Genomic DNA, 19,000 nt, shown 5'->3' with positions numbered 1-19,000 from the left:
TGGTAATTGTGACAAGAAAACGTTCTGGAATACATTATTCATCCCCATGGTTGTGATTATAAGTGCGTATTTAGTTATATTCATTGCAATAATAGAACAGTAGTTTGGAGGTTTTGTCGGGCAGTACTAGTTATTGTAAGTGGGATAGTGATGATATCTTTTCGATTTTGACTCGTGGAAGGTCTAAGTTACATCTTGCTGTGCTACAAGCTCTGTATGTTCGTATAGATCCAGAACTATGTGTACAGAAGGAGAATGTGTTATTGTTGCAGTTGTTTGGTGTCACACCTCGAGAAAGTGTGACAAATGTTCCCTGATGTGTTTAACGTGTTTGTCTACAACTTATAGCTGTTTGTTTTTGAGTTTTTAACCCCTTTATGTAAGGTGTGTACGTGAATCGATCACATACGATCGATTCATGATCGGTCCGTAAAACCTTTGTAATGAGGAATTGACAGCCCTCTGACTCCTCTGGAGTCCTCTGACTCCTTTGGAACACGCTATGTCTCAATTGCTCCAACCAGTACCGTATGTTTTTAGTGTAAGTTCGTTCAACGTTCGTGGTCTATCGTCCAAAACGAAAAAGCAACTGCTGGCTATAAAATTCAAATTTGTTCTCTGCCAGAAACGAAAATTCAAGGCGCTACGATGGAGTTCACGGCGACTACAGGATTGTGTGCCTCTCCTCGACTTGCCGACATTATGGAAACAGCTTTGCTATACACAACTCGCTCCTCGGCAGTGTGTATCGAATCTGGAGCGAGGCGGATAGAGTTGCCGTTCTGCAAATTCGACTGTCAAAAAATAAACTATTGTTGCTCGTCAACGTGTACGCGCCGATGTCGACTAGAGTTGCGCAGGACCAAGACTGCCTGGACAACTTCTACTCCTCACTCAATGGTGCAGTTGCCAAGGTAAAATCTTCATCTATCTTCCTGCCAATGCCAAGCTCAGAACACAAAATAAATCACTCCATCAATGCATTGGGCGATACGGAAGAGGACGGCAGAATTACTCTTGCAAGGTTCTCGCTGACAATTGTGACTCAGCTTCCCTATTCGCCTGCAGCACAGCTTTCCAGCACCCAGCACGGCACTGCACAACATGGACAGGATGGAGGAAGAATAATTCAAGTGGCGGAGCCCTGTTGCCATCTATAATCAAATAGACAATATCTTGTGTTCCTCTCACACTTTGTGTTGGCATTGGCAGGCACTCTGCGAATTGAAAGGGCTCAGCAATGTGCTATCCTGGGCACGCTGAACATCGTCAAGTGTGTTCTTGGCATTCGGCATTAGGCTCCTCATGTTACGGGTAGAGCTAGTCCGTATCAACCTCCAATACCGCATTTGCTTTGACATCCATGAATGTGCAGTATGACGGTCCTCACAGCCTGATTTTTCTCTTGCCATTTGAGTATGTCCGGCATTCATCTCTTCCTCTATTTCTACAGGTCTATTCCTGTACTGGTAGTCCATTTTAGTGATTACTCTTTTTGTGTTCGAATATGTCCTGTCCTCCTCCATCTTTTTGTATTCGAATATGTCCAGGCCTCCTCCATCGTTCTGCTTATTTTTGTCCGTCTCTCAGTTTCTGTGTGGGCTTTCAATATTTTTGCTTTGGTTTTTACAATCCTTTTTGCTTCGGTCTTCATTGCGTTGGCCATTCATCTATTTTTTTTCTCTCATTACCCTTGGTCTCTTTTGGCCCGATGATGGGGTTCTTACCTCATGTCATGACAACGTGAGTGAAATAAAGCCAACTCCATAATAATTCAAACAGTAGTTTGGAGGCGGTGGGAAAACAGTTTCGTAATAAGTATTCGCATGGAATGACGCAAATCCACACAATTCAGTAGACACTTCTTTTCTATCAAACGTTTTCTTTCCCTTCTCTTCAGGATAGTACAGGGAATGTTGTAAATTTAAAAAAAGGACATAACTATATACCCTTAGTACCCTCAGTACCCTTAGTAGAAGCAACCTTATCTATTTTTTCAGTGCCGAGAATGTGAAGATCGGTACGTAGGTAGAACCCTTCAACACCTGGGCGCACGCATCCGTCAACTTGTGCCGTTAGGTCTTGTCCCTGTTGATGCTCGTGGTACTCGTCCTCGTCATGGCCGTCCTCCAAAATGTGCTGTGCAGTCCGATACTGGAACGCCTTTGTCTGCGTCCAGTGTAGATGTACGCATGCGCGCCTCCGCCTCGACGGGCGGGGAGCTTGGCCCATCTCAGACTAGCGTGAGGAAGCGAGGGAGACCGTCTCGAAAACCACCCAATGTGACACTGGAGCTCATAGACAACGGACGACTCCATCCCCCGTACAGCGCTCTGGAGAGTGCTGGATAGGCTGGGTGTTCCGCCGGTTATGTTGGGACTCATCAAGTCTCTTCATTAGGGTATGATTGCGAAGGTGTGAGTCAACGGTAAGCTTTCCGACAACATCTCTGTGACTAATGGGCTGCGTCAAGGATGTACCCTAGCACCCACCCTCTTCAACCTGTATTTCAGTGTGGTGGTTGCGGACTGGCGCGCACGTTGTCCAGACGCTGGAGTTGATCTGCTGTTCAGAAACGGTCGCAAGCTGGTTGGGGACCGCACGGCGAAGTCCCGGTTATCCGCGACGAGGGTGACTGAGTCCCAGTTCGCCGATGATGCAGCGTTGTATGCAACCACCAGAGAGAGATTTGAGTGCATGACGTCCGAGTTCATCTTGTGTGCACAGCGATGGGGACTGACCGTCAGCATTAGGAAGACGAAGGGCATGGCGGTGGGTCAACCGACATCAGTTGATCCCGTTGTTGTGAAATGATGTGTTGTTTTCCCGTGTGATGGCATTCCCCAAACTGTCTCGTCTAGTCCCGTGCATGTGTGATATGAGCATGCGCGATGTTGTAGTCGAGAGTCCTTTTGTCAGTCTTATTGTTCGTCTCTGTCAGAGTAGTCTACCTTTCCGTAATGTCCAAATATATTATGTAAAACAAACCAGTCTTGTCCTTTGTGTCCTGCGTCCCGGGGAACGGAATGGCTGTGATTCCGTTACACCGTTCAACTCGGTGGTGATAGCAGGATTGACATGGTGGACGGGTTCCGGTACCTTGGCAGCGTGCTCTCTGCTGACGGAACGGTGGATGTGGACCTCGCTGCTCGTTTGGCGCAGGCGTCCCGGCTGTTCGGCGTGCTTAGGTCTCCGATATTGCAGTGCGTACATCTCTCGGTCCACACCAAGCGGCTGGTGTATCGTGCTATCGTCCTTCCTGCTCTTCTCTACGGTGCGGAGACATGGCCCATCAAAGCGGGTCATATTCGCCGACTCAACACCTTTCACCATCAGTGTATTTGCACAATTCTCGGTATCTCTCGTCGTGAGCAATGGGAGGAGAGATTGTCGTCAGCATCGCTGAGTGAACTGGCAGGGGTGGACGTCGACATGGCCGATGTGATCAGGAAGCACCGCTTGCGGTGGCTTGGTCATGTTGCACGGATGAAGGAGACCCGGCTGCCCAAGCAGATGCTGTTCGGCGAACTGCCCTGCAAACGCCCGCAACATGGTCCCAAGAAGCGCTGGCGGGATGTTGTGTCCTCGGACTTTGCTGTCATTGGTTTACCTGAAGCGGACTGGTATGACACAGCGCAGGAGAGATCCACCTGGTTTCAGTGTTGTCGACAGAGGGTCGAGAAGGAAGCCCCAGACATCCCGTGCCCCAACTACCGCTGTGACAGAGTGTTCCGTCGTCCTGGTGACCTCAAGCGGCGTGCGCCATACTGCAGATTTCGAGTTTAGAGCCTCAGCGTGAGGAAGCCATCGCTATCATTGCTACGGCAATGGGCGTTCAAGGTTCAAGGTTCATAGACACCGGAAGAGTTACCAGAAGCAAGGTGAAGAGACGGAGTACTGGGGATTTGAATACCTCGATAATGGAAGTGACAACAATGATCAACAAGAGGAAACGAGGAAGATCAATAAGTGAAACGAAAACGGCCATGAAATCAACAAAAACGGACATGAAATCAACGGACGTTGGAGGTGTGGACCGGAGCAACCAACCAAACAAGCCTAACGGAAGAGAACAACGGCAGGCGTCGAAGGTGACAGAGCTAAGTGATCGGACATTGTCCATCAAGCGTCATTTGTTGGGCAGTGCTAGTTGTCGTAAGTTGTACAGTGACGATATCTTTTCGATTTTGACTTGTGGAAGGTCTGAGTTACATCTTGCTAGAAGCTCTGTATATTCGTAAACTAGATCCAGAACTATATGTACAGAAGGAGAATGTGTTATCGTTGCAGTTGTTTGGTGTCACACCTCGTGAAAGTGTGACAAGTGTTCCCTGATGTGTTCAACGTGTTTGTCTACAACTTGCAGCTGTTTGTTTTTGAGTTTTAACACTTTAATCAGTTTAACACCTATGTTGAAGTGTTGACTTTTCTTTCATTCTCTATATAGTTATGTGTTTTTTTTCAAATTTACAACATTCCCTGTACTATCCTGAAGAGAAGGGAAAGAAAACGTTTGATAGAAAAGAACTGTCTACTGAATTGTGTGGATTTGCGTCAATGCATGCAAATACTTATTACGAAATAATAACAATAATAATAATAACTCCGACGAGGAGACAACAACTTTATTAATGCGATTAATAGTATAAGTGAAGCGGACATTACAAAATGATGAATGAGAATACATGTATCTAAAATGGTTGCTCCTAATCGATTTTCTAATTTCTTTCGTCTTCTCTCCCACTTTTTTTTTTTTCACACCTCACCTTGTATACTTCCCACTATCCGATAACCTATAAGTAGTTTGTTTCTCCGTATAGCCTCTATTGTGAGAAGATTTTCCCTGATGATAGTCTCAAGAAATCGATTAGGAACAACCATTTTAGATGCATGTATTCTCATTCACCATTTTGTAATGTCCGCTTCACTTATACTATTAATCGCATTAATAATAACTCCATCGTTATTTTTCTTGACTGAATTCAACAATCGAAGGGTCTATTTGGTAGCGGAAACTCCAAGCGTTCCAACGCAACAATCGCCGAAGAGCTACGATGTACGAATCCAGAGATATCGCGCGCCGTATTCTTGTCTCAGCAAATTCAAATTGTTATCGATCTCTTCGCCATTTTAGGGGAATTCCCTTTTCGTGTGCTCTTTGACCAAATCGGCACATGATAGTGACGTAGTTGGCTGAAGTTTGAATCGCCTCGAAAAGATTTGAGCGTTCTGCGATAAAGGTGCCGTGCACCCACTACTCGTGCAGTATTGAGTGTGACAGTCTTTGAATATCTGTAGATGAACAATCTTACATTCCTGTTACTTTGTTATTGTTTCTGTTCGAAGATTTCTGTTTCTACGTTGTGCATTTATTTGATGTGTGCATGGTGTTTGCTTGTCACGTTGGGATCGAGCCGCGGCGCTGTGTCGCCGCGGAGTTGGTTTTTGTCATGCATATGTATGCGGTACGCGAGGCAGTTCTGTACTGGTAATTCGTAGTACCAGCGCGTACTTGACTGGAGGTTTTCCATGTTTTCCATTTATATAATTTGTGAAAAGAATTCGGGTGGACACACCCATTCCTATAGCGCTGCACATCACACCCGTACCAGTTCCGTTATTTCTACAACATTTCGGCACTTGGCCATCTTCAGGTAATAACAATGAATAATTTGTGTTTCGGAAATAAATCAATTCACTTTTGGTTTGGGAAAGACAATGCTAGATGGCGTTGTGAAGTTCTTGTAGTCGTTCCCAAACATTTGGCGACCACGCCAGGATACAGCCTGGAATGGGGGATTCCGGAGGGAACTCCAAATTGGAGCAAGTCGCAGCAGAGTTGGAAGTTGTCCAGTCTGCTGTGGCAGTCCGCGAGCAGGATTTTATCGCCATCGGCAAAGTCTATGGTAAATCGGGCGACGAGTTGCTGGCGTTTGTGGAAGGGGGTCTGGAGCAATGGGAACGTCAGGAGGCCCAGAGCGCGGAGCGCGAAGCTCGCGTTCAGGAACGACGCCACCAGATGCAGATTCGGAAGCTAGAATTGAAGAGCGCCAAACAGGAGCGGATCGGGCAAGAGTGCGAGCGTCGCGCGTTGAAAGGCGAGCGGGGCGGCGAGTCTCGGTTCGTTGACGACGACGACGGCGACAGGCTCGGGGGAGCAGGGTGGATGGCCGTGCCCAAGTTCGAAGATGACGTATCTCGATCTGTTCGAGGCGGTCATGGTTCAAAACCGAGCGCCCGAAAAAACCTGGCCGCTGTGACTGCGAGCGGCGGTGATCAACACCCAGCTGGCAGGATCCGTCTGTATGGAGGACTTTGACAGTTTCGCCGACATCAAGCGGGAACTGCTCCTGGCGTTTGGGCGCACACCAGCCACCGCATGAAGAGAGCTGATGAGCTCCAAGCAGCGCCCCCTGGAGACGTTCCGCCAGTACTGCCTGCGTGTCTCCAGGTGGTTGAAGCGGGGGTTGAAGTTGGTCAGCCCAGCCAATGAGGACCCCTCTTCTCCGGCAGAGGTTGTGGCTGTGCTTGTACAGCATTTGGTACTTGAAGCGGTGCCACCGGCGCTGAGCGCAATCATCTTACGCACCCGCGGGAGGACCGGTCCCTGGAGGTGTTAGCGGAGATTGGCACCACCTACAAGTCCTCGTTCGCCACCACCTTGACATCGGACAAGCCCAGCGTTCCGCCCAAGGTTACCTGTGCGGAAATGTCAAGCACCGCGCAGTGTTTCAGCGTCAGCACGGAGGACGCTGTGAAGAGGCTCCATAGCATGACTCCTCCAGACCGCCGAGCCCACGCCATGCAAGCCAAGCTCTGTTTTAACTGCCTGAAGACGGGTCACACGGTAGCGCAATGTCGCGCTAATCCGCAGTGCGACCAGTGCCCCGGGCGACATCACCCGATGCTGCATGCGCGCGGCCAGCCGGGCAGTCACGGTATCGTGTCGTACAGCTGCCAGACGGACAGCCAACGGCCCCCGGTGCGCCTGATGACAGCCGTGGGTGAGGTGCAAGGTGAAACCCTGCGAGCGAAAGTGCGTGTCTTCGTCGACCTCAGCAGCCAAGCGTCCTTCGTGTCATCGGCGCTGGTTCACGCTGTTCGCCCGCCGAAGGTGGGCTGCCACCGGATGACGGTGCGGTCGTTCGACGCCAAGGATGTCGAGGCCGAGTTCGGGCTGTACAAAATCCGCGTGACTGGGCTGGAGGGCAGGACGCATGTTGTCCGAGCGTACGAGAAGCCGGACCTCGATTTGCGTATCGGGCCAGTCCCCGACGCGTGTGTCCAGCGGTGGCAGAGTCGTGGCGTCAAGTTGAGCGACCAGGAGAACGACAAGGTGCCAACCGAGCCGCACTTGCTGGTGGGCGCCGACGCAGCGAACAGCCTCCTTACGCAGAAGTGCCAGTTTGAAGGAGAGTTTGTGTGGAAATCGGAGCTGGGATGGGTGTTGTCTGGCCCTGGTCACCAGCTCGAGTCGCCCCCACCCGGCGGCTCGGCGAGTCGGCCCACAATTTCGGTCGTCCTGGTGCAGTTGTCGGCCGTGGCAACCCACCCCTCCCCAAGAAATCATAAACTGTGATGTTGAATCCACACCCACCCATCTTTTTTCCCAATAGGACCACATTGACACCATCTAACAATGTGTCAGGGCAACTGAACCCAGATGCACCTACCTTCACTCTCCCATCACCATACGATACCTCAGCCTTCATACCAAACAAACATCCCCATTATATGCGGCTAGCCACAACCAATGCTTGCAGCTGGTACCCAAAGGCCGATGAAATTAATAACATATTTGGTACTTCAGACATGGACATATTAGGCATCACCGAAACCTGGCTAACTCAGAAAAGTCCTAACTCTGTATTATTGCCAACTGCCGCTTTTGACATAGTGCGAAGAGACCGCCCATCTCATGTCGCTCTGCACGGCGGTGGTGTTGCTTTCTTACTCCGACCAGGACTCGCCTACGTCAGACGAGCAGACCTCGAGCCTGCCAACACCAACCTTGAAATCCTATGCATTCAACTTAAAAATGGCCAAAAAGATGTCTATATTTTCTGCTGTTATCGGCCACCAAGGCAGGACCATTCAACCTTCCTCTCTGGCTTGCGTGAGTCCATCTCTTCCATTACGGACACTACGGCTTCCATTATCATCCTCGGTGACTTTAATGCTCGGCACAACGAATGGTATAGGCAGGACCCGAACACTGCTGCTGGAAGATGCCTTGTCAAACTGCTGGGTGATACTGGTGTTACACAACTTGTACGCGACCGCCCAACACGTTTCTCCGCAGCAGGGCAGAGCTCTTCTCTCCTGGACCTTGTTCTCTGTAACCAACCATTCCTCATCCACAACCTCACCACACTTCCCCTGTGTCTGATCATTGTCCTGTGGTATTTGATCTCGCAATACAGACTCGTTCCCAGCAAGCAGTGCACTCTGATTTGCTCGTGAACAATTATGCAGCCACAGACTGGCCCGCACTTGATAACCACCTTTGGAGCCTCCCTCTTCTCGCTGCTGTACAAGAAGCCAGTAGTACAGATGAAGCATGGGTCTCCTGGTGAACACTAGTTGACACAGCCATATCATCTTTTGTTCCGAAGGTTAGAAAACGAACAAATCGTTATGGAAAGCCTTGGTTCACCTCTGTGCACCATCGCCTCCGCCAACGTCGAGATCGACTATTTGCTGCAGCAAAACGCGTCAATACCCCTGAGTGCTGGGCTGCTTATCGCATTTCAAGGAACTGCCTCATCGCTGCCATCCGTAAAGCTAAACGTCACTTCTACGACCAGATGTCAGAAGGCCTTCATGTAGATCGAGGGTCTTATGACTGGTGGAAGAGAGTCAAGAAAATGTGCCACATCAATTGTCCTCACACCCATATACCTGATATGCAAGGAGTCGATACCTTAGCGGTTACCGACCCTGAGAAAGCGAACATCTTCTGTAAACAGTTCGCCAAGAATAGTCAAGCTACACCGTCGTCGGATGCAGATTATCGTGATCTCGCCATGCCTTCTTCTTCGGAAAAATTTGCCATCCGCCCTCTGTCTATCGTAGAAGTATTCAAGGCACTGTCAACCCTAAGTGTGCGAAAGTCTACAGGTGGCAGTCTTCCTAACAGTATCCTACGAGACACAGCAGAAGTGCTCGCCCAATCCCTCACTGCTCTCTTTAACCGCTGCACCACTTACCGATCCCAACCCCTTGAGTGGAAAGTTGCAATCGTTACCCCAATTTACAAGGGTAAGGGAAGTCGCAATGACTCTGCTAACTACCAGCCGATATCTCTGCTGAATGGTGTGGCAAAATGCTACGAAGCGTTAATCAGCCGCCAGGTGTACGCGTTTGCAGCGAAACACAAACTTCTGTCGCCGAAACATTTCGGGTTTCGCCACCACTGAAGCACGGTTGACCAACTTGTGTATGTCACATCAACTGTCAGCTCTGCATTTGATAACCGGGCCCAGTGTGATGCCGTCTTTCTCGATTTCTCGAAGGCATTTGATCGTACCAGCCATCGCCTCCTAGCCTCTTGTCTGTCCGGTTGGTGTGCACCTGACTCATTCGCGTGGCTGATGGACTTCCTGGAAGGCCGATCGATGTCTGTGCGGGCCGGCACTGCATTATCAACCCATATGTCGCTCACCGCTGGTGTGCCACAAGGCTCCTACCTAGGCCCTCTATTATTCAAGCTTTCTATCAACTCCCTTCCCAGCATTCCCCAATCCAGCGATCTCACTCTGTTTGCGGATGATTCCAACATGGTCTGCGTTTCTCCGCCTACTGTCTTACCCGCCGCGCACACTGCCTCCCTGCAACTAGACCCTGATAGATGTGTGAACTGGTCTCATAAAGCTGAAGCAGTTTTCAATGCTAACAAATGTGTCCATGTTCCCTTTTGCAGACCTAAATCAAACCCATCTGATCCCAGGACCGTCACCATGGCCGGTACGTTACTGACCCAGCCCTCTTCCCACCGCCATCTGGGCATCATCCTCACTCCTTCACTCAATCTGTCAACACATTACAAGCAAAATTCGAGGTCGGGTTTTTCGTTTAAACCAAATATCCAACTTCCTTCCTTTTCCTGCTGTGAATCTTTTGTATACATGTTATGTTCGTCCCCTCCTTGAATATGCTGTTCCCGTTTTGATGTTTTCCGTTTCAGCCACCATGTCCACAACCCTTGATAAACTGCAGGCTACTGCTGCTAGAGCATACTTAAATAGTAAACTCGGCCTGACTGGACGACTTCCAAAGAAGACCTCAATGTTCTGTTCTCTTGGGAATCTTTAGCATGGCAACGGCAGATTCTTGGCCTTGTCTATTTCCACCATGTATTCTCCCAATACCCCTCCTTGTTGTCTCACTTCCAGCTACCCTCTTCCCAAAGCAGTCGTCACCCTTCATCCATAATTCTTCCTAAAGCTGGCACCTACTTTCGTAGATCAACCCTGTTTTCTTTGAGTGTTGCCTGGAAAAAACTTCCTGAAGATATTCGTTCACTCTCTACAACAGCGAATTTTTAGTATTACTGTTCGTCGGTATCATTCGCAATCTATGTTTTCTTTGAAAGGTGTTCCTGACTTTTGTGTCTAGGCTAACCACATCTATGATATTTTCAATAGTTTGTGTATATGTCAGTTATAGAAGTCCGCAATGCTGCTTTTCTAATTCTCATTATGATTAGCATGCAATGTACTACCCGAAGTACTGAATTTACTTCTTTTGTACTCCATGTATCTTCTACCTCTTCTCGCTTACGAACATACTTTCTCATTTTCCATACTTACTTAGGAGACTCCCTTCGTTAGGCATCTATTTGCCTCCGGAGGATCCGTGAAATAAAAATCAATCAATCAAAAAAATCCGTGGAGATGCTGTGGCAGATGGAGGAGCCAGCCTCCAAGTCGGTGCCTTTGCCAGCATTTCCTATCGCTCGGAAAGAACAGCACTACGAAGTCGGCTTGCTCTGGAAGTCGGCGGAGCGTCCAGCCGACAACTATGCGCTGGCCATGGCAACGGCGTCGTGACTTATGGCAAGGCTCGACCGCAACGGCCGGCGGGCGCTGTATGATGACGTCCTTCTGCGCGAGTACGGTGAGGTGGGCGCGATCGAGCTTGAGCCGGACCCGTCGACGGCGGGATACTACATGCCGCATCATGTAGTATTCAAGGCCGAATCCATGACGACGAAGGTGCGCGTCGTTTTCAATGCGTCCGCGTCACAGGCCGGCTGCGAGTCGTTGAACGCTCTGCTGGACCTGGGCCCGTCGTTACTACCGAGCTTGGCAGGCTTGCTGATTCGGTTCCAGGAACAGCCGGTCGCCGTGCAAGCCGACATCAGGAAGGCCTTCTTTATGATCGGTATGAAGGAGGCTGACTGGCGCTATCTCCGATTCCTGTGGAGCAATGCGTCGGGCAAGATTCAGGTCTAGCGACTGGTGAGGGTGCCGTTCGGTGTGAATTGTTCACCGTTTCTGCTCACAGCAGTGCTGCGGATGCACCTGGAGTCCGCGCTGGAGCATGCCACGCCGACTGAGGCAGACGTCTTGCGCCGGTTGCGCGACAGTCTGTACGTCGATGACTGCATCGCCAGCGTGCCAACGAATGACGCGGCACGCCAGTTCAAGAAGATCGGCACCGAGTGCCTGGAGACAGCGGGCATGGATCTGCGGAAGTGGAAGTTCAATGTTCCGCTTGGAGATGACGAGGTACAGTCAAGCGGCAAGGTGTTCGGTCGCTGCTGGAATGGCGAAGAGGATTCGCTGCGCATTCCGGTGCCTCCAGACTGTGACAATCCGACGAGGAAGCGCCAGCTGCTGCACTGCGTGGCCAGCCCGTACGACCCTCTCGGGTTCGCGTCGCCGTACGTCCTGCAAGGAAAGCTGTTCCTCAAGGAACTATGGCAGAAGGCCGTCGCGTGGGACGACCAGGTGCCTGCAGGCATGCAGGTGTTGATCCGGCGATGGTGGGGAGAGCGGACAGCTCTGCAGCACCATCCACTGCCGCGCTACCTCGGCTGCAGCGCCGAAGCGGTGATACATCTGTTTGTCGACGCCTCTGAGAGCAGGTTCGGCTGCTGTATCTACGCCATGTGGCCCAGCGTCAGCGAGCTGATCTTCAGCAAGGCCAAGGTCGCTCCGATGAAGCAGCAGACCCTGGCACGGATGGAGCTGCAGGCAGCTTTTGTCGGCAGTCGCTGGCTGCAGTTCGTCGCAGGAGAGGTGCGTCTGCCTATCAAGGAGACGCACGCTTGGTCGGATTCAATGACGATGCTACAGTGGATCGCCGGCCAAGCCCATCGCTTTTTTATTTTATTTATTTTTTTATTGGGAACACAGCCCTACAAAGAGACATGTGAAGACAAACACAAGACAAGACACAGGGGATGTAGGGACGACGTGCCGATGTACAGGGAGCAACTCGACCGACCAGGGGTCTCGGCGTTAGCGTTGCAACCTGGCATCGAAAAAAGGGGGGGGTTGCATGGTCAGGTAGCAAAAATAATAATTTGGTGCGAGAAAGGGGCGCTAGTATTGCACCAAATAATATAAATTAATACGTGTAATGACTAAACCAGAAGGGAAAATGAAGAAAGAGGACAATAATCATAACAAGCAAGTTGTAGTAGAGAGGTAAATACTAAATGGGTCTCAAATCTCAATATCATCGTCACAGGTACTGTGTGGACCACAGCCATCTCTTTCGGATTAGATCCTTACATACGTTGACCTTGAAGGTTTGGAGGCGTCTTGAATGAGGCTCGTGAAGCAGGAGGTCCGCAGGCAGGTTGTTCCAGGGTGTGATGGCGAAGAAGGGGAAGGATCGCAGGAGGTAGTCAGGGGCTGTGCGAGGGGGTGTCCACTTCAGCTGAAAGGCATGGTGCGTCTGACGTGTTTGCCGTGTGCACATGCTAGCTACGGCAGGGGGCTTGGTTGGTGGCAGCATGGCCTTTACCTGGGGAGGCCCTGGAATGTAGTGCAGCTTGAACAAGTATGACAGGGCTGCCACCATCCGACGAAGCTGAAGACTTTGGAGGATGATTCCAGGTCCCAGGAAATGCAGGGCACGTTGCTGAACCTTGTCCAGCTGGGCCATGTTAGTTGCGGCTGCGCTCGACCAGGCCAGTGGGGGTCGCACGAATCCCTTGTAGACCGTCACTCGACCATGGTCGTCCAGGATGGGTGCTGCCTTTCGCAGGAAACCCAGCCTTTGGGAGGCGCGCAGTGCAACACTGCGAGTGTGCGCTCTGTAGAAGAGAGTAGGGTCGAGCATGACTCCCAGCAGCTTCAGGGTATCTGTCTCCTGGAGTTCTTCACCTCCAAAGGTGACTGGTGGAGTGCAGGGGGGAACGTGCTTGCGATGTAGAGTCATGCTCTGTGTCTTGGCTAGCTCAAAACAGATACGCCACTTGCGGCCCCACTCCTCAAGACTGTTGAGGGACCCTTGGAGAGAGGCGGTGGACTGTTGGAGATCGTCAGTTGGCTGTACTAAGCTGTAGAGTGTGGTGTCGTCTGCAAAGCTGCTCAGCTGCGTTCCTGGAGCTAAACATTGTTCAATGTCACAGGTGTATAGAAGGAAGAGGCTGGGTCCTAGGATGCTGCCTTGGGGGACACCAGCCTGGATGGGTTGAGCATCTGACGTCTGGCCTCCAACCACAACGCGGATGTTTCGGTTGGTGAGGTAGTCCTGTAGCCATACAAGCAGGCGTCCGTCGACGCCAGCCTGCTTTGCTTTGTACAGCACTCCTGTGTGCGATACCCAGTCAAACGCACCGGCAATATCCACGGCGAGGACCTGGACACAACCGCCAGTACTTATGGTGTGGACCCATTCATTTTGGAGAGCCGTTAAGATATCTGCGGTTCCTCTACCACGTCGGAATCCAAACTGGCTGTTTGGCAACACCTCATGCTTCTCTAGGTAGTTAACCAGTTGCGTGTTTACAATGCCCTCCATGACTTTCGACATGATCGTTAGCAGTGATATTGGTCGGTAGTTAGATGCCAAAGATCTGGAGGACCGTTTGTGAACTGGGACTACATGGGCAAGTTTCCACGCCCCAGGTTGCACACCGGCTAAGAAGCAGAGGGCGAAGAGCTTTGCTAGTGGGTCTGCAAGTTCAGATGAGCACATCTTGAGCACACGAGCAGAGATGCCATCCGGTCCAGTTGCTTTTGATACAGCCTAGTTCGCCAAGTGCCGTTTGACCGTTGCTGCGCGGAAGTGAATGTGCTTTAGCGTGGCATAGGCAGGTCGTTGCAGGTCAGGCAGGTCAGCAGCACAGAGGTCGTTATTGCCAAGGCTACACTTGTTCGCAAAATGCGCTGCAAAGCACTCGGCTTTCTCACGAGAAGAGTGGAACTCTTGTCCTGCAGGGTTGGTCAGCAGGGGGATGTCAGAGCAACGTCCCTTGCCTGCTGCGCTCTTGATGGTTGACCACCACTCTTTGTCCCGGAGGGAACCTGCAGTAAGCTTGTTGCGAATTCTACGTTGATGTGCTAATCGCGCTGCATGACACGCTTCCACTTCGTGGTTAACAGTTGTGATGTACTGGACCTTGTGGTTATCGTTGCGGGGATTGCGTCGCCACAGCTTCCATGCCCGCTCCTTGGCATGATTGGCATTAGAGCAGTCCGGTGTCCACCATACAGGGTTGGATTGGTGCACCACAAGCTCTTTGGATGGTATGAACTTTTTCATTCCATGCATGATGACATCAGTTACGCGCTGACAGGACTGCTCCGCACACCCATGGATCTTGGCGGGCCAGTCTATGTTGCGGAGGTAGGCTCTCACGCGGTGCCAGTCAGCAAGGGCGTATTTCCAAACCTGTCAAACAGCAGGATCTTCGCGTCGTGGATGCTGTTGGAGAAACTCGGCAATGATAACGGCGTGATCAGATCGTCCAAGTTGTGCATAGGCTGTGGTGCATACAGGGTGTGAGAAATCGGAGATGATAAGATCGAGAGTATTGTTGCCGCGGGTTGGCTGGGTGACATGCTGGACAAGATGATGTGCTGCGCAGACTTCCTCCAGGCATTCACCGGCTCGGGTAGTCTTGCTACTCTGTAGCCAGGCTGAATTATGCACGTTGAAGTCCCCTGCAATTATCACATTGCTGCCAAGACGGCGGACATCATCCAAAGTGTTGTCTAGGTAGTCCATCAGGCTGGTGTCTGTCTCTGCACAAGAGCCAGGCCGGTAGAGCGCACCCAGAACAGTCTTTGTTCCGGAGTGCATTGCCAGGGAAATCCATAAGAGCTCGTGATCACGGCAATCTATATCGTCGTGGTGGGTAATGGATAGTTCACTCCTAGCCCACACTGCCACACCGCCACCATGGGCATCTCGATCCTTCCTTATAGGGGGTGAGTATCCTGGGATGGTCAACTCATGGGAGGAATTATCTGAGCAGAGCTTCGTTTCTGTTACTATTGCCACGTCTACATTATACTGCAGGATTGCATGCTGCAGGGCACCTATCTTGTTGCTCAGGCTGAATGCATTAGTCACTAGCAGTCGCAGAGGTCTGGAATCCATCATTGGGCATGGGAGGACTGGGCATCCTGCTGGGGTGGCTGCGCATCATGCTGGTCATGTTGTGGCGCAGATCCGTTTGATCTCTTCAGGTCTCCAGCCTCTGGTGGGGAAAGGTGGGAGTTTCTCCGTTTTTGGCCACTGTGTAGTGGAGTGGAGATGAAGTCTGCCGGTGGTGGTGGCGGCGGTGGTGGTGGCGGCGGGGAGGAGGAGGACGTTGAACCCGGCTGCTGTTGTTGCTGTTGCTGTTTAGTCAGAACACTGGCAGAGGTGCTGTTTCTGCTGCTGTGGCTGCGACTGCTGGTGCTGCCCTCAGACATAGCCAGCAATCGCATGTCTCGTACATTGAAAATCAACATAATTTTGCGAATCGACCTTTTTTTCAGGATCACTTTTCAACGAGGACGAAGCAAAGTCGGCCGAACGAAGCCTAGAGGAAGAAAATCACCCTTTCCACTTCACCATCACGATACTGACATAGATACGAGATGAAACAACTAAAAAATTCACAAGAAAACTGTACGACCATCTTCGCGCTGACTTTGGTCTGACTTTGGTCTGAGAATTTCTATCACGATCAAAAATGTACGAGGAGCACTCAAAAATCAGCCACAGACGTACCTTTATCGCTCTCTACTCCTTTTTCAAGGCACAAAAGTCGACTCTCCACTTTCAAACCAGGAACTAGACATACCAGTGGTCCTTTTCAGCTGCTCCACGAGCGCAGGAAATGTTCACCAAGGGGCGCAGAGCCGCATCCATTCCAGAAAATAGCTAAAATACGAGTGAGACTGCATGCCTGAGTACATGAGTACATGTATGAGTACATGCAGAAAATAGTCAATTTCAGCGTTTCTGCTCCAAACAGCAACTAGCTTCGACTAGAAACAAAGATTACACCAAAGGATCAAACAACAACCATTTTCTGCAGTTGTTTTGCAGATGGCTTCCTTGTGCTTGGCCCAGCACGCCAAAAATCACACCTCGGAGGAGTACAAAAATTACAACTCTCAGATGTCCTTGATTGCTGGCCATGGCTGGTTTCTAAGAACCTCCATGGCCTGCAGTATACGGGCCTTGGCCAGAAGTTGGGCGCTGTCACTGTGGAGAGTGAAGTGGCATCGATGGTCACTCTTGCGGAAGCACGCCCACTTTCTGACAGCCATATACTGCAGGTGTGGACAGGAATGGAGGCGCCCAGAAACTCACTCCTGGTTTTGATAAATTGCCTGAAGTGGCTCTCAGTGCTATCTGTGGCGATATTGCCCACATACACCACAGCACGCTTGTTTTTGGGTCGTTCTGAGGAGACAAGCTTCCATGAGTCATCCTCAATAACATGGAAGATTGGCTTGGATTCTGTCACATCTGTCTGGGACTTGGTGGGGATGGCATCTTGGTCGCCATCCTCTTCACACTCGTCACTGCTACGGGAGATGTTGCAGGGGACTCTGCCATCCTCTTCACACTCGTCACCGCTACCGGAAATGTTGCTGGGGACGCTACGGGACATCGTGGTGTCATGCTTTCGAGTACCTGTACCGGCACTGCCTGCTTTGGTACGCCTACGCGAAGGTTGATCCGCACCCGTACCCTGCTGTGTTTGAACTGGCCTTGGGGTAGCTTTTCGCAAGGCAATGGCGGATTCACGGAGAGACACTAACTCTTCATTCACATCTTTGAGCTGCCTTGACAGCTCGTCAACCCGTTTGTTTAGGCGCGTCTCCCGATCAGCCGATTCCGAGACAAATGCGGCCAATGTTTTCAGGATTTCTACTACAGATATCTCAATGCCCGGCAACGACGCCACCAGCCTCAGCTCTTCATCACTCAGGGCAGTCGCGCGAGTGTTTGTTCTCGTGGTGGCCCCAGGCATGGCGGAGGTCACCAATTTCTACGAGCACTACTAAAAAACCTTACTGCTACCCTACGGAAACTACCTCCAGTCCGGCCTGATGCCGGCTGGGCTCTACCAAAAAAGATTTACGGGAGCTTCAAAAAGTGCAACCTACCCCTACTGAACTATTTGTAGAAAAAACCGCTGGCAAACATACGTCGCCAACCGGGTCAGGGAAATCCAGGAGGTATCCAACGGTCTCGGAATGGAGTGGCATCACTGTCCAGGCAGCGACAACCCGGTCGACCTGGCAAGTCGTGGTGTGACGCTGAAGGAGCTGCATCAATCAAGCTGGCAGCATGGTCCCAAGTGGTTGCCTGAGAAGGCCGCCTGGCCAATGCGACCGACAGTAGAGTGCACCGAAGAAGAGTCGCGACCATTGAAGGTGAATTTCGTCACCGACAGCTTGGAGCCCGAGCAGCTCTGGTGGTCGCGCTTATCGAGGTGACCACGCTTGCTGGGAGTCGCAAAGCGTCTGCTGAGCTGCCGTCCCCAGAGCCGCCCACCGTTGTCGACTCAATATCTGGAGAGACGAGCCAGGGCGCTCGAGTTCCAGAAGGTGCAGCTGGAGCTCTTCCCGGAGGAAGTCAAAGGGCTGTTGGCAGGGCAACCGGGGCTGAAGGAGTCGAAGCTCTTCCAGTACCAGCCGTTCATCGACGACGACGGCGTGATGCGAGTTGGGGGCCGGCTGGCGTCAACTGACTTGACGTACGCCGCTAAGCACCCTGTCCTGCTCGCTAAACACCACGTCGCCGAGATGTTGTTGCGCCATCTCCACCTGAAGTCGCTACATCAGGGTGTCGGGAGTGTGCTAGCTCTCGCGCAGCAGCAGTATTGGATCATTGGCGATCGACGCGCGTTGCGCAGCGTGAAGAGCAAATGCATTATCTGTCATCGGCAGGATGCGCGAGCCGTGGATGAAGTTTCCGCACTGCTACCACGAGACCGCGTGGTGCACCAGCGTCCCTTTGGATTATGCAGAGTGGATTATTCCGGCCCTCTCTATGTCAAGTATGGCGGCAAGGCATGGATCGCGCTGTTCGTGTGTGGCACCAACCGAGCTGTCCACATCGACCTGGTGCGGAGCTTGGAGAAGAAAGAGTTTCTCCTGGCGTACCGGCGGTTCTGTGCACAGTGGGGAGGGCAGTCCCGCATCCGTTCAGAAAACGGCACAACGTTCCGAGCAGCGGCGAAGACGTTGTCGGTGGCGTGGCTGATCAACCCACCAGCGGCACCGTGGTTCGGCGGGTTTTTCGAGCGGCTCGTTGGCGCCGTGAAGCGCCCGCTAGTCAAAGTGCTTGGCAAGGCATTGGTGAAGGAGTGCAAATTGCGCACGAGGCTGCTGTCAACGACCGTCCACTGACACACGTTGGCGGGTTGGACTCCGAGCCACCTCACTCGCCCGCGATGCTGTGTGGCGATGCTGTGTGGCCCGGCACGGTGGAGGTCACCGATCAGCACGTGACGGCCGAGCAGTTGGGGCGGCGGCAGAAGTACGTCACTTCTTTGACGGGACACCTGACGAGCCGGTGGCAAGATGAG

General features: G+C 51.5%; 1 protein-coding gene across 1 annotated transcript in view; it reads right to left on the bottom strand.

The window, feature by feature from the left end:
- LOC135824255 (uncharacterized) overlaps nt 1-19,000 on the bottom strand; it is a 371,974-nt gene that overhangs the window by 162,578 nt on the left and 190,396 nt on the right. The gene's annotated exons all lie outside the window — the stretch shown is intronic.

This window comes from Sycon ciliatum, chromosome 9 (assembly GCF_964019385.1).
Source record: "Sycon ciliatum chromosome 9, ocSycCili1.1, whole genome shotgun sequence".
Taxonomy (NCBI): domain Eukaryota; kingdom Metazoa; phylum Porifera; class Calcarea; order Leucosolenida; family Sycettidae; genus Sycon; species Sycon ciliatum.
This window is presented reverse-complemented; position numbering and strand designations above follow the sequence as displayed.